Source organism: Panthera pardus, unplaced genomic scaffold, assembly GCF_024362965.1.
Source record: "Panthera pardus isolate Hobbes unplaced genomic scaffold, ASM2436296v1 HiC_scaffold_2, whole genome shotgun sequence".
Taxonomy (NCBI): domain Eukaryota; kingdom Metazoa; phylum Chordata; class Mammalia; order Carnivora; family Felidae; genus Panthera; species Panthera pardus.
This window is the reverse complement of record NW_026526765.1, coordinates 138,336,618-138,364,355: the sequence shown is the minus strand read 5'-3', so window position 1 is coordinate 138,364,355 and position 27,738 is coordinate 138,336,618. Positions and strand designations below refer to the sequence as shown.

The window sequence follows — 27,738 nt, the reverse complement described above, 5'->3', positions numbered from 1 at the left end:
TCCCATTTTGTTCCCACATTTGTCTTGTGTTGCTTGTCATTCCCTTGCTTTATCACTGCCTCTAGTCCCATTTCTTATTTTTTTAATGTTTATTTATTTATTTATTTATTTTGAGAGACAGAGAGAGAGAGAGAGGGAGAGAATGAGTGGGGGAGGGGCAGAGAAAGAGAGAGAGAGAATCCCAAGCAGGCTCCACACGGTCAGCACAGCCCAATGCAAGCCTCGAACCGATGAATTGTGAGATCATGGCCTGGGCTGAAATCCAGAGTCCATGCTTAACCAACTGAGCCACCCAGGCGCCCCATCTATTCCCATTCCCATCTGTGTCCCTAAGCAGGCTCCTGTCACACAGCTCCATCAATAAGCACTCTGGACACAAGAGGGCAGCATTTAGAAGCAATGAAGGTAGAAATCCTGACTGCTGCCCTCGCTGGCCCAGCCAGGGCCCCCTGGCTTCTCCGTTTTTGCTTACTCTAGCAGCAAAACTATAAAAGGGACATGAATTTACTGCTGAACTCCTATCGAGTGACTCCTTCATCCCTTCCCCTTGCCAACTTTTAAAAGAAATCGTAAATATTTAGGGTATAAATATCAACTTGGCTTCATAACAGGCCACGCTTTGGCCAGTTTTCTGACAAAACATACAGAGAATATAGAACGCAAATAATCTAGATCCTATGAGTGATTCAGGCAAGAGGGGCACTTTGCTTCAACTGTGCCTGCTTTTATTATGCAGCTGGAAATTCGAATATATAGTCTACCTAGGTTTCCCCCCCGCCTCCCAAAATGATTGCACAAGTCATTTGTTGACTTTCTCAGTACCTACTTCTTGGGCACCTATTAATGTCATGTGCTGGATGGACAACGGGAAGGTACACAGAGGACCGCAACAAGAAGAGATAGCAGGCTATGTGGATGGATGGTGTGAGTTTGGTGGAAAAAAAAACAAAAACAAAAACAGATTTTTGAAAAAAGGAAGAGAAAATTCTAGACAGGGAAAGCACTGGCAAATAAAGAAGACACACACCCCATCCCCAGGCACCATGGTATGTGGGGTATGGGAATCTGGCAGCATCCTCCGGGGACAGCTAAGGATAAGTTAGAGTACGAAGAATTTTTTCTCAACATTTACAAAAGAAATTGAGGTTACATTTAGCTGATAACAGACCATATGGGGCAATAAAGAAAGGGTTTGGGGCTAGAGTGCATGGGCAGCCTATGAGCATGTAATCCACACATAGAAGGGACTCATGGCTGCCTTCATGTTCCAGTGTTACCAGCATGGAATTCTTACTCATTTTTTAACAAGGGCCCCACGTTTTCATTTTGCACTTGATTCTGCAAACCGTGTAGTGGGAGGTCCTGGATATGTGGAAGCTTGTGTAAAGTAGGACCAGGGAATATCCAGATCTGGGTGTGGATAAGGATCTCCACGAAGCCCTGGAAAGCTTGAATTTCTGGAGAAAGTGTATAAAGTGTATGGTCATAACTCCCATTGAGACTCGTATGGTCTTTAAGGAACGGCTGGCCCCTCACACTTCCAATTAAGGAGGGATAGTGGAGGGAGGCATTGTTCCCGGAGCTCTTACTGTTTTGTGGGTCAGGAAAGGTGCGTCTGCCCCGGAGCACATAGGGCCTCACTTAGGTTTAGGGGTACTTGGTGCTCAGTCCTTTCCTTTCTGGACCGCAGTGTAAAGTGTGGTGGGAGATTAAAGGGATCTTTGTGGGCCTCCCTTAAACCCCACTGTAGGCAATGCTATATCTGGAAGAAGGGCATCTCCTCAGGAACCAGTTCAGCATTTGAATGTGGTCAAGTATGTTAGACTTTTCCTTTATGCGTCATGATGTCAAGGTTAAAAGCCCTCTCCACTCCTGCTGCCCCAAGACTCCACAGACTCTTAAATTAATTTCTTTCTTTTTCTTTCTTTCTTTCTTTCTTTCTTTCTTTCTTTCTTTCTTTCTTTTTCTTTTTCTTTCATAGGCTCCACACCCAACATGAATCTCATCACCATGAGATTTAGAGTCTCATGCTCTACCGACTGAGCCAGCCAGGAGCCCTGACTCTTAAATTTCTTCTAACAATATTTAGTTAGTCTAGGTAGCCCTTAAATCATCTGTGATTTCATTATGTATATAGTAGGGATCTGGCTTTTTTTTCCTTAATGAAGTGTTCCAGTATCATTTATTAGTTTATCCCATCTCTAAATGTGTTCATTTTTTGACATTCCATTCTGTTCTACTGATCTGCTTTCCAATCTCTGCAACATTATCACACTGTTTACAAACTAGATCTTTATAGTATATTCTGATTTAGTATGGCAAAGACCTGTTTCTTTTCCACAATTTTTCCAGGTCTTCTTACTGATTTCTTCCTCTGGATGAATTCTAGAATCAAGCGTGTCAAATGACATACATAATTTTGCTAGGATATTAATTTTTACCAAATCAAATTGGAACATCCTTTCAGGAAGAATCCCCATGTTTACAATGCAGACTCTTTCCCAGAAACACAGTATGCAATTTATGTTTAAAATCACAAATCCTCAACCCTAAGTTCCTTTCACCCACCCGTGCTAATTTGTTTGTTTTGCCAGTAACAGTCTTTTTGCACATTTTCTACTTTTTGTGGAACCCTTGACATCTCTTTTCATGGCTATGTGTTTTCACATAACCAAAGAGCAGAGAATACAAAACAAATTAAGAGTTTGAAGCCAATAAAAACTTCATACTCAGAAATTTTTTAACTACTAGGAGACTTTGTTTCTTAAATTTATGTTGTTAAATTGAATTGTTTATTCTCCTAAGTGCTATGGAAAAATGTGGAACATTTTGCCTTAGAGCCTGAGGAAGTTCGTATCAACAATTCCTCTATAATCAGATAGTTAAAATATAAAACCAGATGAAATTAAATGCCAAAGATTGCAAATCAATATACATTTGGAAAAGCATTCGTTATATGTAGCTCACTCAATTTTCCAGAAAACCAAAGCCTTCCGCAATACTCATCTTGTAAAGTGAGGATATTAAGAAAGAAGAAACCTGTTTTTTTATTCAGCCAGTTCGCTTATTCTGCCGTCCAAAGCTAATCAAGGCATGTGATTAATATTCCCTTAAAATTGCATCGTGGGAAGTGTTTTCACTTAGATTTAATGAAAAACACTTGGAAGCAATTGAACGCTGTGGAGAAGTGGTTGGTGATTATCCTTCCTTATCAATTAGCATGGATTTAAAGAGTAACTGACAAAGTTTTTATCTCTTTTTCATACTACTGTTGCATCAAAAGGGAAACAGAAAGATTGACAAATGTCAAAGGGCATCTAGCTTGGGAAAGAAGCCAGAAGCCAGAGAGGTTTGTTGGAGTCAGAGAGGGAGGACCGGATAGTCGGAGGGAAACGTGGAGCCCAGCAGGGGGCAGTAGAGGCTCTTGTCTCTCCACCATGTGCAGACATTTCCAATTATCCAGCTTCTTAGCCCATCATTAAGATAAACCTAATTTCAATCATCTATGGTCTCCTTGTTGTCATGGAAACTAGGACAGAAGGAGTCAGGGTAGAGCAGGAGGAGTAAAAGTTTGTACGTAAAATCTGAGCCCTTGAGAAGGACTTTGCTTTTCCCAATCACTGGAGACTCCTATTCATAAAGAACATGAATGTTTCAATAGCCTCTGGATGTGTTATTGTGAGGCTCTTTTCTTTTTGTTTTGTTGTTGTTGTTTTTGTTTTCAGTTGGGAAGGGACAATAAAACTTTAATCATCAATAGTTTTCAGCTTAATAGTAAGGCTCTTGGCACAGTGGAATGGTTTATTAGTTCAAACGGAGCTCCTTGAAATGCTTGAACTACCAATGACAGTTTGAAAAAGCACAAATTTAAAAATCCCAGGTGTTTTCAGGCAGAGTCCTGAGACAGCCGAAATGTTACACACAAGAAGGATTTGGAAGAGGGAAACTTCTACAGTAGTTTGGATTAGTATTTCCAGGTCACACCGAAGTCAAAGAAGAGATTATTCTATACGATGTTTCTCACAGATCTGTCCTGGAAAGAAAAAGCCCTTTCTTTCACAACCTTTATTCTATTTTTCAAGTGTAGTCGGCAGAAAGAACATAGACTTTGGAGCTTAAGGGTTGAACTCAAAGCCCACCTCTACCAATGACTACTTAAGGGATTTGGGGTAAATTATTCCTCCTTGTGCCTCATTTTTTGTTGTTGTTGTTGTTGTTGTTGTTGTTTTTAATCTGTAGGAGAGAATTAATATTCATATTTACCTCATAGGGTTGTGAGGAATCTATGTGAAGCACTGTGATATTGTGATTTATCATTATATATATATATATATATATATATATATATATATATATTTGGCCTTTGTCTCTGTTTTTGGCACATGGGTCATAAAACTCTTGGAATTTCCCAAGGGATGAGAACTCCAGAAGGTGTCTTTTATCATGTTAATGAGGTGACTTTCCGGAAGCACATAAGGAAGAGGGCTGGTTGGGACTTTCAGTGCTCACCCTCAGACCTTCAGGGAGGGGGGATGGGCTGGAGCCTGAGTTTGTAGCAGAAGGCCAATGATTTAATTAGTCCTTTGTATGTAACAAAGGTTCCATGAAAACCCAAAAGGATGAGTTCTGAGAGTTTCCTGGTTGGTGAACACATGGCAATCTGGGTAGAGTGGCACACCAATACAGGACATGGAAATTCTGAGTCCTTTCCCCATGCCTTGTCCTATGCATTCTTTCCATTTGGCTGCTCCTGGGTTATATCCTTTTATTATAAACCGGTAAATCTGGTAAGTGAACCGTATCTGTGAATTCAGTGAGCCGCTCTAGCAAATCTGACCCAAGGAGAGGTCTTTGGAACTTCCAGTATATACCAGTACATTCAGAAGCACAGGTGACCGGGTAGACTTGTAACTACCATCTCAATTAGTAGGGAGGGGGAGGTGTTGCAGGACTGAATCCTTAACCTGAGCCCTTACCTGCAAGTAGTTAGTGTCAGAATTGACTTGAATTGTAGAACACCCACATGGTGTCCAAGAATTGTTGTTGGCATTAAAACCACCCTTTCACCTCTCCATGCCCCCCCACCCCCAAGGAATTGGGTGCAGACAGTTAAGCACTTAAAATTGTATAGAAGTCCTCAACAGACATTGGCTAGTGTGACAGAGAACATTAGTACTTAAGACCTATTGGTTCCTTTACATTTCCCAGTCTCCTCTGCATTTATATTAAGGCCCTGTGCCTAAATATAGCCCATGAACTGGATGGGCAGGAAAGCAGTTAAGAGCCAGTGTGCTCTTAAGGTCTCTTTCCTGACGGAGAAAACTTGGAGGCTACATGTGTCCAAGATGGAGGAGTGCCACCCAACCGCCATCAAGGTATGATGAGAATGACAAATTATTGTGTTATGTCTCTGAGATTCCAAGGTTAACATTACCACAATGTAAGGATGTCATAGATTTGATAATTAGAGTTTCTTTATAATAACTGTTAATTCTAGATAATGACTAATGTTAAGCAGCTGACTTTCAGGATTTATTTTTTTTTAAGTTTATTTATTTGTTTATTTTGAGAGAGAGCGCGAGTGGGGTAGGGACAGAGAGTGTGGGAGAGAAAGCGAATCCCAAGCAGGCTCCGTGCTGTTAGTGCACAGCTCGATGCGGGGCTCAAACTCACAAACCGCAGGAGCATGACCTGAACTGAAAGCAAGTCAGTCCCTTAACTGACTCAGCTACTCAGGCTTTAGTTCTTAACAGAATGTAATCTTGTTGAGAGTAAGGCCTTTTTCGTAATTATTATTGAAACCCCCGTACCTAGAATAGTGTTTGATCCTTAATAAATGCAAAATACGTGTGTGTGTGTGTGTGTATGTGAAGGCACTGCATTTTTCCATATGCACAGCACTCTTAATGCATTGTGTGGTACACAAGAAGTTAAAGCCAGGACTTTGCCCTCAAGGAATATGTAATCCAAATGAGGAGACAAATACACACTCTCTTCCTTTACTGTTCCCACCGCCCCCCCCCCTCCCCTCACAAACCAATGACATTGCTGCTTCAACTGAGACACCACCTTTAAATGCTAATTTATGCCACAGCCTGAAGATGTGCAGATAACAGAGCACTCAGCAAGGGCAGCAAAAAGCAGGGACATGGAGAGATATCTGAATAGGTTAGAGAAAGAGAGGGACCTGGATGAGAGAAATATGTTAGTGAAAGAAATACCTGGAGGCAAGACCCAGGGTTCTGGATATGACACTACACATCCTAATGAGGCAGGACCAGACAGGAAGAAGCATACGTGTTGGAGAAGAGGAAGAAAGAAAATGCATGGCAGATGCCTCGGTATATTACCCAGATCTTTGCTTTAAGAGTAAAGCAACTCTTCCCCAGCCACTAGGACTGTTGCCTTCAGGCTCTCTCAGCTGAGAGCCTTCCAGAAATTGCTGTCAGCTGAAGAGAGCCATCTGGGCCGAGGTTTCAACCTTTCTGCAGAGGCAGCCTGTATCCAATGATTGATTGAAGTTAAGATACAAGGGCTGGGCCTCTTGCCTCAATGAAGGGGCAGTTCCTTTGGGCCGTCCCAGCTCAACGCACCCCATGAGATTGTTAGAGGTCTCTGCCTGTGTCCATCTCATGGCTGACATCTCTGGTGGTTTCCCTAGCCCAGCTTCCCTCACTTCCCCGAAGATAGCAATCCAAATGCAGGCTCAGTGCTTCCTCCATGTAAATATCCACCTTGAAATTCGCTCTGCAACAGGTAGTAAGGATGATGCAAAGACAAGGAAGATCACACAAGCTAGGAGGAGCTTAAGACTTGTTGTAGTAGAAAAAGAGAGTCTCTAATGAACTCTAAGGAAGAGAGTCTGGGAAGGATTTGGCCTGGAAATAGAATGGAGAGTAGGTGGAGGTGAAGATCTTGTATCTGGAAAAACAAAAATCACTTTGAAGAATTCTGCTGAACAATCTATGGAGCCCTTCGAGGCACTTCCACTGTCTAGACCCCAGAGTATTTGCTGGAATGTGGCTAGTATTTTGAAGTCCACTTAGGACTCTGAGCTACAAGTCTAATGAAAATAAAGGGAGTGAATTCCATCCTTGGCTGCATTTCAAACAGGATTGCGTGGAGTAGCCAAAGTTAAATGTGAATTCTAGGTTTCCTGAAGAAAATCTCAGCATTTTGTGACCTTTTAGCATGTAGAATTGGGATTGTGAGAGAAGGAGCAACTGAAAGAAAAACTACAGCCCTCTATGGAGAGCTGGCCAGTGCTGTGTCATTCCTACCAGTCAGGTCTTCGTGTTCAGTGACGGCATTGGCCATAGAATTAAAAACCAGGTGATAGTAGTATTCTGTCAGGGCACACACACACACGCCAAGGCAGATAGCCAAGAGTAGCCAAGTAGACATAAGCTATGAAACACATTTCTCAATTAATATTGTAGATTGTTTGATGTGATAACATTTTCAGACACAACTTACGTAACATTTAGGATATTGTCTCTCCACAGATGGACCTTTTCTCTCTTGTCAACTGCTGTGATTCTTAACTCTTCCTTTTAAGATGGTTGTAGGACATTGGGAGTAGAAGAACATCATGTCTTAAACCTGATCACTATTAGAATGTTGGTTATTCAACAGAAACCACAGACACATCTCATAAATGTTATCAATGGAGCCTTGGAAAACTACAATTTTGACTGGAGTAGTTTCTACAAGTGTTGATTGAATATTTAAAGAAAATTTTGGGGAAAAGCTTAGCCTTCTAAAATGTTTTTATAATGGGGCCATTAGCTCCAGTGAGTTTGGCATGCTGTACTGGTCACCCCAGACTGGTGGAACAGATGGTATAAGGTGTCAATGTGGGAATTTCTGTCTTCAGAGGGAAGAACAAAGATGGAATGTCCTTAAGACAAGATGTGTGCGATGAATAGTTTTGACTCTAATAAGCCCAGTAGGGTGGGAATTACCGGCTTTCTCAACTCCTTCAGCAAGCATTTCTTGAGCCCCCCACTTTGTGCCAAACACCGCGTGGAAGGGTATTGGGCAAATTTAGAAAGAATTAGAACTGGTGAGGCTTTCTGAATTCAGGAGGATGAAGGAAAAGGCCAAAAGGGGTGATGGGTTTGGGGAGAGGACTAAAACTTGTAATAGACAAATTAAGAGAGCTGAATGGGGACTGAGTGGCTGCTGTGAGGACAGGTTGCCCAGTCCAATTTCCCTTGTGTATCCCAGGCACCAGCAGCTGCGTGAGCAATCCTGTGACTTCTGGAAGCAGAGGCATATGTGGTCTCATGAAATCACCCAGTCTGCCCTCGAGTCAGGCCGCATCAGCTGACAACACAGGTGTATACCCACAACTACGGGACTTTGCTAGACTCCTTCATAAATGTGGTCAATAAGAGCATGCTGGGATTGTTGCTAGAAATTAATGAAATACTGGGACGACTGGGTGGCTCAGTTGGTTAAGCGTCATACTCTTGATCTCAACTCAGGCCATGATCTCACAGTTGGTGAGTGCAAGCCCCACATCAGGGGCTCCGCGCTGTCAGTGTGGAGCCTGCTTGGGATTCTCTCTTTGCCTCTCTCTCTCTGTCCTTCTCCGTGGTGTACCAGACCATGCCTCACATTCCCTAAGAGGGAATAGAGGTTCATAAGGTATGTGACAGCACACATGCTGCATATGGGGAGAGAAATCCCTAGGGAACATGAGAGGGCACCTGTCCTTGGCATGGAGTCCTTCCAAATGTCTTCCCTAAGCTCCCTAGGGGATGAGAATGGAGAACTCACCCGGTCCCGCAGCATAAGGAACAAGGCAGGGATGCATTCTCTTTGGACTCCTTCATCTCCCTGTGGACATCCATACCAATATGGACTTTCTTTTCTCCTAAGTGTGTAGCTTAGGAGAACGTCTTAGCTTCTGATCGACTGCAGGTAACTTCTGGAGAGACTGAAGCAATTTTCTCCATTTTTGCTTAATAGAAATAATTCAGTCTAAGTGCCAAGCCTGTGTAAATACTTTCTGACAGACGAAACAGCTTATAAATCCTCAAGAGCTCTTTATTCTGTTTGGAAAATGCTTTCCACTCTCCGTGTGCTCTGAAGGCCTGTTGTGCAGGAAGGCCTCACACTCTAAAGAACAAAGACGGGACTTGGTTGTTTTTTTGTTTTTTGTTTTTTTTTATTTAATTTATTATTTTGAGGAGGCAGAGTGAGAGAGGGAGAGAGAGAATCCCAAGTAGGCTCCATGCTTCCAGTACAGAGCCTGACATAGCACTCGATCCCATCAACCTCAAGACCATTACTCCAGCCTGAATCAAGTTGGACGCCTAACTGCCTGAGCCACCCGGGTTCCCCAAGGACTTGGTTTTAAAACAAACAAACAAACAAACAAACAAACAAACAAAAATAGATATCATTGTCCTGGAAGACTGAGGTTCCCTCTGACTCCCCAGTCTTGTCCACTTTGAGCATAAATGCATTAGCAAGAGCAGAAGTGAGCCAGATTCTCAGGATTTCCCTGTCAGCACCTCTGGGTCCTTGCTTGACAGGTGACAAATGGCTTTTCTTCTTTTTTACTTTCACCCTCAACCCCTGACACATCTGAACTCTTCCTTTTGGGTCTTCTCTGGCCTTTGAGAATAACAAAGCAGCTGCATGTTAAGCAGAGGTAAAGTAGCCTTTGAAAAGGTTATTTTGACTTTCATAAGCTCCAAGTAAGAGTGAAGAGAAGTGATTTAACTTGCCTCAAATGACAGTATATTCTGCAGTTCAGAATAACAGCATATTTGGGGTTTTGCTCATGATTGTTTTTGGCGTCATTCCGTAACTCCCATCTGACACACTGAAGCCAGTGGAGAGAAGGGGTGTTCACCTCCTACCCTCTCTTCTGAGCAGGACCCTTTGCTTTCTAACTCTTTACTCCTCTTATTTCATCCTCCTGATGTTAGCATGTGTGTGAGCTATGGAGAATACTTAGAGATAGCTTGGTGTATTTCTTTGTAGATATTTTTGTGTATTATTTACCTTAATAAAGGCCCTGGAGAACAACTTCCAGAGGCATGGAGTTGGGAGACCATTCTCCATGAGTCTCTCAAGTTTCTGCACATATTGCCAAAGAAATACTGATTGTCCTCTTTTTCTGGACCATATTCCTAAGGATGTTTATAGAGTGAACAGTCCTGGATAATATAGTATCTCCCGCTAGAGCAAAGTGAAGACAGGCTCACTGCCCATTATCAAAGATCCAGTTTACCCAAGCTGAGGTATAACCCACTGTGGCATAACCCACTGCATGTGCTGGTGGATTATGGCTTTCTTCACAGTGCCCTGTGGGACCTAGGGCTAATAGCATAGAAATGGTAATGTTATTTCTGTGTGTAATAATAATTAGCTGTTCTTTGTCTCTGATCCAAAGGACTTGTGTCTTCTGCTAACCTCCATGAAACTATGGCAAGCTAACTTGTTTGTATGTAAATTATAATCTCCGCCCCTTCCTAGTTGTTGACCCATAGTTCCAATTTCAAAATGATGAAGATTTACTAATGCCCAAAATGATGACAAGGATTCTTAATGTACTGATGCTATATCAAACTTCTCAGGATGTCCTAGCGCTTTCTAAAATTCTCAGAAACTTATTGTATATGTGCAGAACAGTAAGTACATTCGTTCACTGTTCTCCTTGAATCATTATTTCTGGAAACTTCATAAAAGTTAGCAAAAAACAAAAAACAAAAAACCACTCAACTTTCAAACCACTCTCTTGATGGTATCAGGTCTTTGATCCATGCACTAAGGATTAAGCCCTATAAATGTCTACAACAATTTGTGTTCACTAAGAACACAAAAGGTGTCTCTGTTCCCATTGTATAGTTTGGTCTAATTATTCTGAGTCAGTCACCTTTTCAAATCAATTTATGCATTTACTTCAAAAGTGAATGAGACAGGCACCCTCTTGCCTTCATGGAACTCATATGTAGGTTAATGGGAAATACAACATTAAAAACCATAACATAAAAATTATGTAATAAGTTAAAATACTACAAGTGAAAAAAAGACTGTGAAGTACTAAGAAACATGATAGAGGATGTGGTGAGTGATTTTTTTTTAATTATTCTCTGAGATGTCAAAAGTAGCATAGGTTAGCAAATAACAACATAGCAAAACTATAACTCTTTGAACTGAAATCTTTTTCCTTCTCTTTTTTCCCCCTTGGATCTTACAGATAAATAAGAAATAAGAACTGAAATGTCTCTGTTCTTCACAAATTTACCTAAATAAAGTAACATTTCCACTAGGTAAAGTGGATGTTTGGAAGGTTTCAGGAAAATCAAGAAAATCTCTCTAGAGAGAGACGACATTGCTTCATCAACCATTTTTGAGGAGACCCTGAAGTTTGTGGGGGCAGTTGTGTGGATCAGAAGCCACAGGGAGTGTGCACAGTAGGCTAGATTTAAGACCTGAATTTTCACACTTTTTCAGTCATGTTATCTAGCTCTATTTAGGTGCGTATAGCCTGTGATAAATACCTGAACTGTTAAGTATTAAGATAAGTCATTTGAAATAATGAGGAGGGGGCCACATATAAAACAATGGATAGTTGACAAACAATTTAAATTAAAATTCCAGAAAAACAGAAACTTGTAAAATATTCTAGTCATCTCTCAGCTTCTTTCGATTCACAGTTTAATGTGAGTAGAAAAATGGCAAAACAGCAGAATCAACTGGTAATCTAGAGCCGTAGGGAATAGTCTGTATATCCTATGCGTCTGTCACTTTGTCTGTCTGTCTCTCTCTCTCTCTCTCTCTGCATGCATATAAAGTATATTTAGCTCCTCAGTTTTCTGAATAATTCAAACATTTGTGTTTGAATTCATGAACTATTCCAAATGATGCAGGTAATTTGCTAAAATCGGTACTCTGGCCTCGTGTTGGCAGCATTTAGTCATAAAATCCAAGAGATAAAAGCTATCTTTAAGTGGGAATGAAGAAGGCATGGGATGGGGAGGGATTTGATTGAAGGATGGTTAAAAAAAAAAAAAGAAGAAGAAGGTATTATTATGTTCATCTAGATTAAAGGAACCTAATCCACTTGAAATTATTCTTTTAAGAGGGTGCCAGGAAGGAATTTATTTTTCTTTGTAGTGATGCTAGGACTTGAAATAACTAGCAATTAGTGACTTCATGGGAAAGCAAAATCTCCTATGTGTTTGTGTGACTACAGATGAAGGCCAAGGAGCCAAGATGTGGTAGACCAGTTGCCTTCTTGTGTGAGCAATGGTAGATGTTTATCTGATTCTCCTTGAAGGCCACGTGTATATCCATGAGGCTGAGACTCCCTGCTGAAGCATGCAGACCGACCCTTGCTATCCAGCAAACGGTATCACTCCAGCTCTTGCTTCGGGTTTGATGACCCTGACTGACCTACGTGGCTCACTTTGGACAGGGATTTGTCTCTCTGATTGTCTCTTGCTCCTAAGAGTGAACGCCACCTTACAAACTGGTATACGATTTCTGGTTTGATGTCACGGCGTTGTTAGAGAAGTGTGTTTTCTCTAACTGGTGGTAGCACAAATGCCCTCGCCTCCATTGTGTTCATTCTGTGAGACTTTCATCCCTGACTTCAAAGTCAAATTCCTTTCATTTCTTCATCGCTTGTGAAGGAGGGAATCCTGGGGCGAGGCATAGATGGGGATAAAACGCCTTCTGATGTCAGAGGCAAGACTTGATTATGTTGCCTATGTTTGGAAATATCCACGTGGCGTTCACGTTCTTTCTTCACATCCGACCCTAGCACGTAACAAAATTCTGGTGTTTCCTATGGGACTCTTGGTAACTGCTACGACTTTATATGAATTACAGCTCAGGACGATAGAAACCACTAACTCCTGTTGTGATTTTATAAAGGAAATCCTCTTGCTCGATCCAAGTCTGTCTCACAGTGTCAGCACAGAAAGCAATTGTGTTGGGTTTATAAAGGCCCTGTTAGTCCTATCTATCCCTACCAGAATGGATCTAAGTGACACTTTCTTGAGAATTTGTACAGAGGAAACCATTTCCATTTAACCACAATTGAAACTAAAACAAATATTTCCTTCTGTGGAAAGTTACCCTACAAAAATTTCCACTGACAAGTGGAAGTGTTGTCAATCAGTGAAGCCTTATAGATGGTATACTTGTGGATGCATTTTTAAGTGGGGTAGAGTAGGGGCTCTTGCTGAGCTCTTACTATATATCTCCTAGGCTTACAGCGATACAGACATTTACCTCAAGGGCTGGTTTGGGGACTGGATATATCATAATCAGTGGGGGAATTTAAAAAATACTGCAGATTTGAAGACACTAGCCCCAGGGACTCTTATTCAGCCAATATGAGGCAAAGCTTTGGAATCAGTACTATTTATGTCTCTTATTTGATTTTAAGATCTTCCACGTTTGGGAAATAGCTTCTAAATCCCTAAGAGACCTCAGTTACTTTTTCCTATAATGCTTTTTCATGAAAACACGAAGAAATAAGATGATAATTTTTAATCATGTCAAAACGAATGTTCTATTGCTCTTTTCTTCGGTTGGTTTTTATTTTTTCAAAAAACAAGAAACAAAAAACAAAAACATGGTGTTGGCAAAGCACTCGAGGGGAGGAGGCAGGTTAGGCAAACTTAGGTAATTTGTCAGATATCTTTTAGGTAGTCTTGGGCCCTCTCTTTGTCCACGGTTGCCTAGGTGTCTGTACCAGTCAGGATAAATTAGGTTATATCCTGGAAACAAACAGTCCCCAAATCTCAGTGGCTTAATACAGCAAAGCATATTGACTATGCATGCTACAGATCCATAAAACCGACTGTGGCTTTATTCTGCAGCATTTCCTCTGGGGCTCAGGCTAACAGAACAGCCTCTGTCTAGAATATTGTTGGTTATTATGGCAGTGACAAAGAGGACATGGTGAGCCACATGTAGGCACTTAGAGCCTCTGTCCAGGCAGGACCACACAGCCACACCTAAATTCCATGGGGAAGGGTGTATAATCCTCCAACAGGGAGGGATAGCAAATATTTGAGAGAGTGCACCACATAATTCTTGTCAGAAAATAAATAGTGCTGGTCTTAAACCAACAGAAAACAAGTATTTATTGAGTACCTACCAGGTTCAGACACTGAGAATACATCAGTCAATGGAAAAAACAAAATCCCTGAAGTCCTGGGGCTTTCACTGAAGGAGTGGAGGGAAAATAAAAGTAAATATTGTTCTCTGAAGTAAAATAAAGAATAGCTAAGAGTGATAAGATTGTAGGGCGTTCTATTTAAAGTCATCAGGTAAGTGTCTTGTGAGATATTTGAGTGTAGAATTTAAAGAAGAACATGGAGTCCATTCCAAAACCTGGAGCAAGAGACTTTGAGACGGGTAGCAGCAGTTGCAAAGATCCTGAGGCAGGAACATATATGGACTGATAGGAAGTACAGAAAGTCCAGAGCAGATAGATATCTCCATTCCAAAAAGGAGAAATAGGAAAGAGGGGATAACAGGTCTCAAATAATTCTAAACTTCAAGGCAAAGTCCATGAGATCTTTAAGGCTCAAGTATCATCCTCTTTGGCTTGATGTCCACCCTCCAGGTCCAGAGGTGGCAGATGTCCCACCTTCCAGACACATTGGAGTGGAAGTCCCACCTCATGGACCCACTAGGGTTGTAGTCTTGTCACTGAGGCTTTCCCCAATTGAGGTTAGACCTCCCGAAGGCTCTGACCAACCCCACACCCACAGCTTGAGCAGAGACCATCTGGCCTGTTGGGAATTGAAGTGATGGCCTCCCTTTTTGAAAACAAGGAGGTGGTGGTGATCATCTCTGACTATAGGGTTTTGTCTTATAAACCTCTGAAGCCCACAGTCTTCCTTCATCCTTTGAATCTCCTTCTGCTTCTTCCTTCTTTGCTTAACAATTCCATCTTTAAGTCATTCCTGTTGTCTCACATTTTACCATGAGTAGTCAGAAGGAGCCAAGCCATACCTTCAACACTTTGCTTGGAAAATACTTCAGCTAAATAGTCCATTTCATTGCTCACAAATTCTACCTTCCACAAAACATCAGAACAGAAATAATTCAGTCAAGACATTTAATACTTCTTAAGAAGGGTTGCTTTGTCTTTGATTTTCAGTAACATGGTCCTCATTTCCTTCTCAGATGTCATCAGAATGGACACCATTGTCCATATTTCTACCAACATTCTGTTCAGGATTATTGAGAAAATCTCTAAGAAGGTGAAACTTTCTCTATAGCTCTCCTCTTCTCCTGAGTTTTTACTAAAGTCAACTTCAATGGTTCGCTCAGGGCAAGATAGGCTTTTTCTAGAAAGTACCTCAAAAATCCTCCAGCATCTACTCAATGTCCAGTTCCAGAGCTGTTTAGGTATTTGTTAAAGCTTCACCTCACTTTCAATACCAATATGTCTTAGTCCATTCAAGATAATAGGAACATAAATTTATTTCTCACAGTTCTGGAGGCTGGGAAGTCCAAGATAGAGGGAAATTCTCTGTCTGGGGAGGGCCACAGTCTGGTTCCTAAACAGCAGTTATCATGCTGTGTCCTCAGATAGTGGAAGGGGTGAGGGAACTCTGTGAGCGCTGATTTCTAAGGGCACTAATACCAAGAATGATCTAATCACCTCCTAAAGGCCTCACCTCCTAAGACCATCCTCCTGGGAGTCAGGATTTCAACATATAAGTTGTACAGGGTTAGAAACATTTGGTCTAGAGGAAGTTCGTTGGTCATTTTCACAAGAGAGGCTTAAGTGAAGTTAGCAAGAATTTAAAAGCTTGACTTGAGGGGCTCCTGGGTGGTTCAGTTGGTTGGGCGTCCGACTTTGGCTAGGAGTATGATTTCACAATTTGTGGCTTCAAGCCCCATGTCTGGCTCTATGCTGACAGCTGGAGCCTGGATCCGATTCTGTGTCTCCCTCTCTCTCTGCCCCTCCTCTGCTCACACTATGTGTCTGCCTTGCTCAAAAATAAATAAACATTTAAAAAAAATTTTTTTAAAAAGCTTGACTTGAGTGATAATGGAACCTGAGAATTTGGAGAGCAAATGTAGACTCTCTTAAAAGGTTTCATGATAAATGGGAACAGGTAGCTAAGGCCCACAGCTTATCAGTTCTTTTCTATTGTAATTGTATAATTTTACATACTTACTAGCAGTACTTGGAAAGTCCCACTTTTTCCACATCCTTGCCAACACTTGGTATGGTCAGCTTTTGTAATTTTACCCATTCTAATGAGTATACAGTTGTATCTCAATGTGGTTTTAATGCATTTCCCTGATGACTAATGATATTGATCATCATTTCATGGGATTATTACCCACTAATTTTCCACTTTTTTTTTTTTTAGAGGTTTTTAGTCTTTACAATTGAGTTATAGGAGTGCTTTATGTATTCTGGATACAAGTCATTTGATATCTGATTTGCCAGTAGTTTCCCATCCTTCATGGCCCGCCATTTTATGTTTTCTTAGTGGTGGTTTTCAGTAAGAAAATGTTGCTAATTTTTAGGAGATCCAACTTACCAGTTTTTCTTTTATGCTTCATGCTTTCAGTATTCTATTTAAAAAGTAACTACCTACCCCAAGATTGCAAAGATTTTTTTCTTATACTTTCTTCTAGAAGTTTTCTCATTTTGTGTATTATATTTGTGTCTATGATTCTCCTTGAGTTAAATACTGGGTATCATGTGATGTGGGGGTTGATGCTTATATTTGCCCTCAGAATATCCATTCGATACGACAATATTTGTTAAAATCACTTTCCCATTGAATAGTATTGGCAACTTTGTCAAGACTCAATTGACCATACATACTGGCTTTACTAAATAGTTGGGCAGTGATCCCTCTTCCTCTTTTTTAAAAAATATATTTGAGTAAGATTAGTGTTACGTCTTCCTCCAGTGCTTGGTAGAATTCACCAGTGAAATCATTGGGACCTGGACTTTGTCTTGCTGGAAAGGCTTTGATAACAAAGTACTTTGCCTTAATAGATGGAGAGTAACTCATAATATTTTTTTCTTTTTTTTATATTTAATAAAATTTATTGTCAGATTGGTTTTCATGCAATACCCAGCACTCATCCCAACAGGTGCCCTCCTCAATGCCCATCACCCACTTTCCCATCTCCCCCACCTCCCATCAACCCTCAGTTTGTAATATGTTTTTTCTTATGTTAATTTTAGTATGTTATATTTTTTGGAAATGTTTTCATCGCCATATTCCAATTTTTTAGCATAAAGTTATTCATAGAATTGTCTTACTGTTCTACAATGCTTGCAATATTGCTAACCCTCTTAATTAGTGATATTGGTGATTTTTCTTCTCTTTTTTTTCTTGATTAACCTTGGTAGAATTTTGTCAAATTTGTTGCTGTCTTCAAAAAGTCCATTTTTGGCTTTGTTTAGTTTTTTGTCCATTTTCCGTTTTATTGATTTCTGTTCTTATCTTTATTATTACTTTGCTCTTCCTTTTTCTGGTTTCTTGAAGTGAAACTCAAGTCGGTGCTTTTAGATCCTTCTTCTAATTTCTAATATAACTCTGGTTGGAAATAAATTATCCATAAAGTTGAGGGTTTGTGTATGCGTGTGTGTGTATGTGTGTATGTGTGTGCATACTCTAATTCTATTATATTAATCTATGTTTAGTTTTAAACCAGTTCCATATGGTATTGATGACTTTAGATTTGCAGTAAGGTTTGAAATAGAGAAACATGAGTCTTCCAATTTTGTTCTTCAAGAATGTATTATTTATTCTGGGTCCATTGCATGAGCATCATCCCACAAATTTGAAATTCTGTATTTTCATTGTAATTCAAATAAAAATGATTTCATTTTTTAAAGTTTATTTATTTGGAGACAGAGAGAGAGCAAGCAGGGGAGGGAGAGAGAGAGAATCCCAAGCAGGCTCCACACTATTATTGCAGAGCCTGATGGAGGGCTTGAATTCATGAACTGTGAGATCATGACCTCAGCCAGTCAAGAGTCAGATGCTTAATTGACTGAGCCACCCAGGCACCCCTGCCCCCTGCCCGTGATTTCATTTTTAACCCATGACTATTATTTAAGTTCCAGATATTTAGGATTTTCCTAAGATGTGTTACTGTTATTGATTTCTCACTTAATTATTTCTAGTAAGAGAACTCACTTTATGTAGTTTTGATCCTTTTACTTCTACAAAAACATGCTCCATGACCCCACATATGATCTATGTTTGTCAGTGTTCTTTGAGTACTTGGGGAAAAAAACCTGTATCCTGTAGTTTTGGAATGCCTTGTTCTGTAAATTAGATCAAGATGGTTGATGGTGTTATTCAGGTCTTCTGTATCTCGGCAGGTTTTCTGTCTCACTGCTCTGTGAGTGCCGAGAGATGGGTGTAGACATCCCCCACAACTTCAGGCTGTGCTTAAGACTTGCACAGGCTCATACTGAGAATTGGGGCATGCCCTTCTCTAGCTCTACCCTCTGGGGTTCTTCTGTCATACTCCAGGCCCTGGAAACTTGTATTCTTCACTCCCCAGCCACATATATGGATATTTCTTGGAATTTTAGCCGCTCACAGTTATCACTGATGTAGCACTTGAGAACCAGCCTGCTGTTGGGGCAAAACCACAAGAGAGAAGAGAAAAAAAGGAGAAACTCATTCTAATGTCATTACTTCTCCAGGTTACAACTCCTTTCCACAATCAAGCTGGTTTTTTTTTTTTGTTTTTTTTTTTCACTTTTCATGGTCTCAAGTAGTTTTTTTGTGTGTATTTTGTCTAGAGTTTTCAGTTACAATCCATGAGAGGAACAGAGCACATGTGGATGGAGATTTTTGTACCATGACAGTATTGAAATGCCCAAAAAGTTTTAGAAGTTTTACATAGAAAAACTTGATCTTTTTCACCAGAGATTCTGAACCTTGCATTCTTTTCCCTATAACGTATTCCTCATCCCCAAAATATATAAAAATATATATTCTATATTGTTTCTTATAGCACTTTCAAAGTTCTATTGTTTGTTTTGTTTTAAGCATGCTCACTAATCCAACTAAAATTATTTCTTTAATTTTTGGCATGGGATAAAGTGGAGATCTAACTTCAATTTCTTTTTCACTTTAAATGGATAATTGTAGGGGTGCCTTGGTGGTTCAGTCGGATAAGCATCCGACTTCAGCTCAAGTCACCATCTCACAGTTTGTGGGTTCGAGCCCTGCATCGGGCTCTGTGCTGACAGCTTGGTGGAGCCCGGAACCTGCTTTGGATTCTGTTTCCTTCTCTCTCTGCCCCTCCCCCACTCCTGTTCTGTCTGCCTCTCTCTCAAAAATAAATAAACATAAAAAATAAATGGATAATTGTCTAAATACCATTTGTGGTGTAGTACATCATTTTTCTACACAAATTTATTTCCAGATTGTCCAGTCTGTTCTCTTGATCAATTAGATTATTAATTTCCCAATATCTATCATTATTATTTTCATCCTTTTTGGTCGGAATGTTTATTATTCTTGTTTTATACTTACCATGTTTTCTAATGTTCAAAAATTGAGTGAAGTATGAACCTAACTATTTTTTAAAAGAAAGTCAGTGTTTCCAACATCACTTTTTATGTAGAGTCCCTCAGACACATACACATATAAATGCAATTCTGGATTCTGGATTCTCTACACTGTTCTCTTGTCACCTATTTATGTATTACTTTTCCAACATTTAGCAATACTGTGTTAAACCCTTTTTGATCATGATGTGTATGGTCCTTTTAATGAAGTTCTAATATTTTCTATACTATGGTGACAAATGTTAACGAGTCTTATTCTGGTGATCATTTCTTCAATAAGAAAACGTGCTAATATTTTATTTCGTGTTTTTGCAACTCTCTACAAGAGCAGGACTGTTGTGTTTTCTTCTTTTAATCTTATAGTCTGATTTTGTATCATCCATCCATAAAATGTTTGGGTCCTACTTTTTTATTCTATTTGCTTTTTATCTATGCTGCTGGACTCTTCTGTTTTTCAACTTTTAAGGTAATCTTATTAATTTATATCATCCATCCATGATTTTGTATCATCCATCCATAAAGTGTTTGGGTCCTGGTTTTTTATTGTATTTGCTTTTTATCTATGCTGCTGGACTGGACTATTCTGTTTTTTTAACTTCTTAAGGTAATCTTATTAATTTCTATTTTTCTAAGAAAGTCAGTCATTTTGGCTTTAAAAACTACTTTGTGCTGGGGCACCTGGGTGGCTCAGTTGGTTAAGCATTCGATTTCAGCTCAGGTCATGATCTCGTGGTTTATGAGTTCGAGCCCTGCGTCAGTCTCTCTGTTGACAGCTCAGAGCCTGGAACCTGCTTTGGATTCTGGGTCTCCCTCTCTCTCTGCCCCTCCCCGACTCACACTCTTTGTCTCTCAAAAAAAAATGAATAAATGTTAAAAAAAGTTTTTAAATAAAAAATTACTTTGTGTGAAAATATTCTCTATTTTCAAAAAAAATTTCGTATTTAAAATTTTGATCTCTTTATCATTCCACTGTTTTTTAGTCTTGATCAAATTACTAAAGGTTTTGTTTATTTTATTGGAACTTTCAAAGAGGCAACAATTTCAGTTTACGTATATATGTGGTTTGCTATTATTTTTTAAAGAATTAATTTCTTTTTTTTTAATTTTTTTTTTTAACGTTTATTTATTTTTGAGACAGAGAGAGACAGAGCATGAATGGGGGAGGGTCAGAGAGAGGGAGACACAGAATCTGAAACAGGCTCCAGGCTCTGAGCTGTCAGCACAGAGCCCGATGTGGGGCTTGAACTCACTGACTGTGAGATCATGACCTGAGCCGAAGTCGGCCACTTAACCGACTGAGCCACCCAGGCGCCCCTTAAAGAATTAATTTCTATTTCTACCTTTTAATTCCTCTTCGAGTTTCCTTGCCTGTGTTTTTTCATTCTTCCTCTAGCTTATGTTAACTATTTGGTTCCTTTATATTTAATATTGTATCAAATACTTCTAAGCCCATTTTTTATGATTATCATTTTGTGTGTTTCTCAGTTTCACAGTGAACAGATTTTCCTGTTTTGGTTTCTCTCTTTTTTCCCCATCCTTTATGAGTTTTTGTTTGTTTTGTTTTATGGCATTTTTGTCTACCTCAGATAAAATTTTTTGGTCTACTTGTTGTATTTCTTAAAAAGGTTTGTTAAAGTCTCCCAAATGAGAATCTCTCTTGTTGTTTGACTAGTCCCTGAGCATACGTTCCAAATTACCTATTGATTGCAGTTTCGATGGCTTTCCATAACCTCTGGAACCAGCTCCAGAGGGGGAGAGCCGAGAAGACAATACTCAAGGGTCCTTAATGCAATGCCTATCACGTCATCTCTTTATCTCCCTAGCTGGAGCCAGATCAGCAGTATTCTTGGCAAGGCAGACCCTGTCTCTGGAGGTAACTGTATGTCATTAATGAGCAAAGCAGTCTCTCTCTCTCCAACATTGTTTATAAGATTTCCTTGGTGTGATGAGGGAAATTGAAAATTCCCTGGGGAAAGTCTTTGTATACACTCTGCACACTCAAAATGTCTAAACTGTTAAATGACCAAACGACTTTGACAACAGGACCTCCTTTTTCCAAGGAAGAAAGTGTGACGTGTAAAAAGGTTGAAAATGCCATGGCTTCAGAAAAGTTGTTCCAAAGCAAATTAAAATTCGAGTTTATTACACCTAGAAAATGTTTGTCTACGCTACGTAATTTTATACTAGCAGCCATCCCACGACAAAAGCAAAAAAGGTGTGATTATTGTCACCATTCTGATGGATACCATTGAGTATCAGGGATCAGAAGGGACTCATTCAAAGTCATCTAGCCCAAGGTGCAATCAGTATTGGAGTGCATGCCTTATGCCAGCCAAGTTCAAGTTTCTTTCATTTTACCATAGCAATGTCCTGAAACCTAGAGACTCAATTTCCGTAGGAAAGTTCTCCTTGGATTCCAGTCCCTGTAACTGGTGAGATTTTGGAAGTTAATTCCTCAAGTGTAGTTGTTGAATAGATATTTGTTGGGTTTTTTTTAATTAATTTTTTTTTTTAACTGAAGTCGGGTTGGCACACGTGTTACGTTACTTTCAGGTGTACAACGTAGCGATTCGATAACCCTGTGTGTTACGTTTTGCTCACAAGTGGCGCCTACCATCTGTCAACATACAACACTGCTTTGATACCATTGATTAGACACCGGTTGCTTTTAATAGAAATGTGCCGGATCTCTTCATGCTTTCTGCCACACTGCACGTCAAGAGGCCAACTTACATCCAGAGTTATGGGCTCCCTTGTCTTTGAGATTTGCTAGGATTGATCAGTGGAAGCGCCAGTGGACCTGAGGGAGGAACAGGGTGAGGTTCAGGCTTTTATACCTGTTTCCTCCTTGCGGGTTGATTTGAACTGGCCAGGGAGTTGAAGACCCCAACCTTCTTCGCCCAGTTCCCTTTTTCCCTCTTCCAGTAGCAATTTCCTCCCCTTGATTTCTCAGGCATGGAGCAAAAGTGCTTTTTTAGAGTTACTTTCCCCAAGTCCTACACCATCCCTTGGGGTTTCTCTAGGCCCTGCTCATAGCTTTGCAAGGGTCTCTTTTTAAACAATCCTCAAATTATCCAATTTGAATGTGCCAGCTGTTTTTTGCAAGAACCCTGACTGATAAACAAAACAGATTACTATTATGTTTATAGCTTAAGTCAAAAAAAACATGGGGTGAAGGAGCAAGTTTCCTCGCCAAGCCAAAAGCTATTCATAGACTTACATCTGATTACTACAGTTTTGGAAAGGAGTTGGCTCTTTTAATATATTCTTCATTGGGGATTACACATTTTTCTGGACCAAAATCATAATCGGATCCAAAAGATTTCTAATACTTTGTATATTGTTAATAAAATGTAACAGTAAAAGGGAAACAAAAGAGAGAAAAGGAGACAACCTTTTAGTTTCCAAAGCAGAGAGAAAAAATTATGTATTATTCCTAAATCACTGTGTTGTCATGCAAACTTCCCTGGGACACCACCCTAAGAAGTCCCTTGGAAGACTTAGATCCTCCTGATTCTGATTCTTGGGGAGCTGAAGCAGGCATGGGGCACTGCAAGGGCTCACTTTGCAGAATTCAACGTAAGACGGGAGTAGGAATGTGTTTACATGAGAAAAGAGAATTTGAAGCAAGACATTTTTAGCAGGCATCCATGTGTACATGAGGATTCACACGTGCACACACACGTATATATATCACACACACACACACACACACACACACATCTAGAAAGGCAGCTCTGTGGAGAAAATGGTGTAATTCTCAGAATTCACTCTGGTGCTTGGGAACTAGATGGGAATAATGACTATTACTTTCCTTTTGAGCCTAGGGCAGGGTGACATACTACTATGTTTGGCCCAATTTGGGTGGGTGGGAAAATAAACTTCCTTCCCATTCTTCTCCCTATTCCCCTGCCACGGGTTAAGTTTTAATATAATGCCATAAGGAATATTATCATTCAAAAAATAAGAAAGGAATCAAGCTACGTAATTGCTTAATCAATATAGGACAGGTTTCCTCTGTCAAAGTGGAGTGGAGCGTTATCTTCCAGCGGATTTGTTTTCCTGTTGTTTGTACTAGAGAAAGGCTGACTGAATTTCCCTCTTTTGCATTTTCATGATAAGTAGGCGTGAAATCTAAAATACAGTGGCTGTGCAGTCCCTGAAGCTTGTGAAGTCAAGGAAAGCAAGAGTGGGTCATTGATACTAACAATTTTCAGTTTTGAAACAGTCTCTCTGTTGTCATTGCAGGTAAAGAGATAAAGTTGTCCGTAAGAAGTTTAAGTTTTACAATGTGTGTCCTCACACAATTATTGCGGTTACTAATCCCTTGGTTTCATTTTTAGCAATGCAATGGGTATTTCTCTGGACCACCAACTTAGAGGTACAAGCATGGCCCAAGTCAATGTTACAGTGATTTGTGTACCAACCCTTGGAGGTTTAGAACAAGAAAGGTGACAGTAAGCACTTACAAACTAAAATTCCGATTATACATTTATTTCCTCATTTCCCAAAATGAGACGAAGTAAGTATGCTTCAAGTGAAAATTGATACTTTGAAAGCCATAGGTTTAAACATATTGCTTAAAATTACAACTAGGGGAGCCTGGGTGGCTCAGTTTGTTCATATCTCAAGCCTAGTGAGTTTGAGCCCCATACAGGACTCTGTGCTGACAGCTTGGAACCTGGAGCCTGTTTCGGACTCCCTCACTTTCTCTGCCCCTTCCTAGCTTGCTCTCGCTTCCTCTTTCTCTCTCTCTCTCTCTCTCTCTAATATAAATAAAAAACATTAAAAATAAATAAATGAATAAAATTATAACTACAATTGCTATTTGAACTTCAAATAGTCTATTTTTTTTTCAAATGGTATAGTAACAGCAAAGAAAAACACATGATGTTAAATGTAGAAAAGAACATTCATATGACAAGAACTTTAATATATTGGCTTGCCAATAAAATAAACAGCATAATGATCTACTAAATAAACAAAATAGCAGCTGGAAACTTCTTACTAAAATCAAGCAGAGGGGAGTTTGGGCTGCAAGCCTTTTATCACTTAATGATGCAGGTTAAAACCTACAGAACAGTTATAATTATTTCATATTCCTTATGAGGAAAAATATGATGGGGCACCTGGGTGGGTCAGTCGGTTGAGCGGCCGACTTCAGCTCAGGTCACGATCTCGCAGTTCGTGAGTTTGAGCCCCGCGTCGGGCTCTGGGCTGATGGCTGGGAGCCTGGAGCCTGCTTTGGATCCTGTGTCTCCCTCTCTCTCTGCCCCTCCCCTGCTCACTCTCTGTCTCTCTCTCTCAAAAATTAATAAACATTAAAATTTTTTAAAAAATGAATAAAATACACAATTACAGAAGATAAAAGATACATTTACAGAAACATAACACTAGTGGAAGGTGACACCGCTCTTTCTTTATTGACCAAAAAGAGAAAACAGTAATTAACAGAGACACATTTGTTAAATACCCAATTTTAAAAATAATAAAGTGTATATTTTTAAGGACCTATAGATATTCATATATTTATCATTTTTTTGAAACAGAAAACCTGGTAAGTTCCCCCAAGTAGAAATACTATAGGTAACATTCTCTGACCAAAATGCATTCAATGCTAGAACCAATTAAGAAAATTAGAAACAAAACAAAAACTGGGGCACGTGGGTGGCTCACTTGGTTGAGCTTCTGACTCCTGATTTCAGCTCAGGTCATGATCACAGGGTCACAGGATCCAGCTCCAAGTCAGGCTCTTTGCTGAGCATGGAGTCTGCTTGGGATTCTTTCTATCTCTCTCTCTCTCTCTCTCTCCCTCCCTCCCTCCCTCCCTCCTTCTGCCCCTCTCCCCCACTCCCTCTCTAAAATATAAAAATTAAAAACAAAACAAAAACTATTAAATACTTCTCAGGTTGATGAATCAATAAAATCACAATTGTCAATATGTAAAAAATACTAGTGAGACAAAAATATTTAAAGTGTATACATTTATATTACTCAGAAAAAAATGGAAGTAAGTGAATAAGGTGCCATTTGTTAAGTGAGGACAGTGAAAACCAAAATAAACGTTAGGAAAACAGAAGGAAGGAATTTTTTAAGATGAGGAAAAATGCAGAAAGACAAAAGGGATAGACTTGGTTCTGTGAGGAGGAAAAACATCAAAGACAACTAAATAAATAAATCATTTACCAATACTGCATATGGGCTAGAACAGAAAGGAGAGGAAAGAAACACAGGTTCGTAAAATAAGCAATGAAAAGGGAAAATGACTGCAGATGATGAGAAAATCATCATATGAAAATACTTTGCACAACACTATACCCATAACTTTTAAAGCTTGGATTTTTTTTTTTCAAGAAGAAATAAATAGACCTCAAATTGTGGGAGAAATTGGGAATGTTGTCAAAATTTCCCAGAAAGCTTCTGACACAGAAGGAGTCTTTGGTCATTTTTTGTTTCATTCTTCCAAGAAACAGATTACTCCAATATGATTTAAATTTGTTCCAGAGCAACACAAAACAAGGAATTCTCTGCAAATTCCTTTATGACACCAGCACATGGATGTGATAGTAACATCTAACAGATTCTCTCTCCCTCTCCCCCTCCCCTTCTTTCTTCCTCATAAGAATCCTTAATCTTATATTAGCAGAAAGAATTTAGAAGTACCTTAAAAGAATAATACAACGTAACCAACTAGGCTTAACTCCAAGAAGCTATACAGTTGATTTCTTGCAATAAGGCAGGTCATTGAAGATGCTAAAAGGTATCTGATTAAATTGAGGACCCATTCCTGACTTAATGAAAATTTTATTAAATTATTTAATTTTCATTATTTTAATTAATTTACTAGTTAAAAATAAATCTTTGAGTTCCCCCAAATTACAAATAAAATATTCTTATCATGGTAATGATCCAAATTTGGCAAAAGAAAAGATACTATGAGGAAAGTGGTCTTCAAAAAGTCATAAAAGCACCAAAAGAAAATAAAATGGGCATGAATGAACTGATTACGAAATATTCTACAAGCATGTAAAAGAAAAGTGAACCGTTCTACCAAAGGGTATTAAATATACTTTAATAAATAAAAATACAGGCCATGTTTTTGTTTAAGAAAAAATATTTTAAGGGTATTCATGGATTCACTTTCTTCCAAATAATCTATGATATCCATGTATTTTTTGTTCAATATTGAAGAAATGTTTTTTTAGGAACTTGTCACTTTTTTAAACTTAATTTTAAAAAATAGATAAGGCTCAGAAAATTTTGAAGGATTAAGAAAAGAACTATAAGAATGTATATCCTACTTATTAATGTATTAACATCAATAAATTAAAATACCTAAAACAGAGGGGCACCTGGGTGGCTTAGCCAGTTAAGCATCCAGCTCTTGGCTTTGGCTCTGGTCATGATCTCATGATTAGTGAGATCTAGCCCAGAGTCAGCCTCTGTGCTGACGGGGAAGAAACTCCTTCGGATTCTCTCTCTGCCTCTCTTTCTCTCAAAATAAATAAACTTTAAAAAACACAATATCTAAAAAAGAAGTGATACCAGAGACACAGAAGGAGACTGAACTGAAACATAATAAAGTAGCCAGAAATAGACCGAAGGATATGTGATGGTAAAGTATTTGGTAAGAATGGCATTTCACGTTGGTGAGAAGATGAATAGAATTTCCAACAAGTAACACTGGAATTACTGGCTAATTTGGGAGGAATAACTGCTGTATTCCTAATGAAAAACTGCTGTATTCCTAAGTTCTAGATGAATCAAAGTTTTGAATGTATACATAAAGTAAAAAAAGATAAGGAAAGAAAGGAATAATACGTAAAATACTAGAAGAAAATATGGAATAAGAAATATGGAATAAGAATAAGAAAATCTTTCTAAGGAAGATAAGTAACTTAGGATCCGTAATTATATTTTGGTAAGTTTGAATGCATTATACTTTAAAGTTTCTGTACCATGAAGTAAGCTTTGAAAGTAAATCCAAAAATACAAGCCAGGAAATATATGAGAAAGAGTTAATACACATGAAATATAAAGAGTTCTAGCATATCAATAAAACAACCACTCCAACAGAAATAGTAGTAAAAATAAATAAATAACAAAACTGGTGTTTTACAAAAGGAGAAATATAAAAACTGGTAAATGCGGAAAATAGTCACTCTCACTAATAGACAAAT

At 39.2% G+C, this 27,738-nt stretch overlaps 1 protein-coding gene across 1 annotated transcript in view; it reads left to right on the top strand.

Annotated features, from left to right (window-relative positions):
- Positions 1 to 27,738, top strand: part of LOC109278878 (zinc finger protein 474) — a 125,733-nt gene that overhangs the window by 93,535 nt on the left and 4,460 nt on the right. The window lies entirely within an intron of this gene.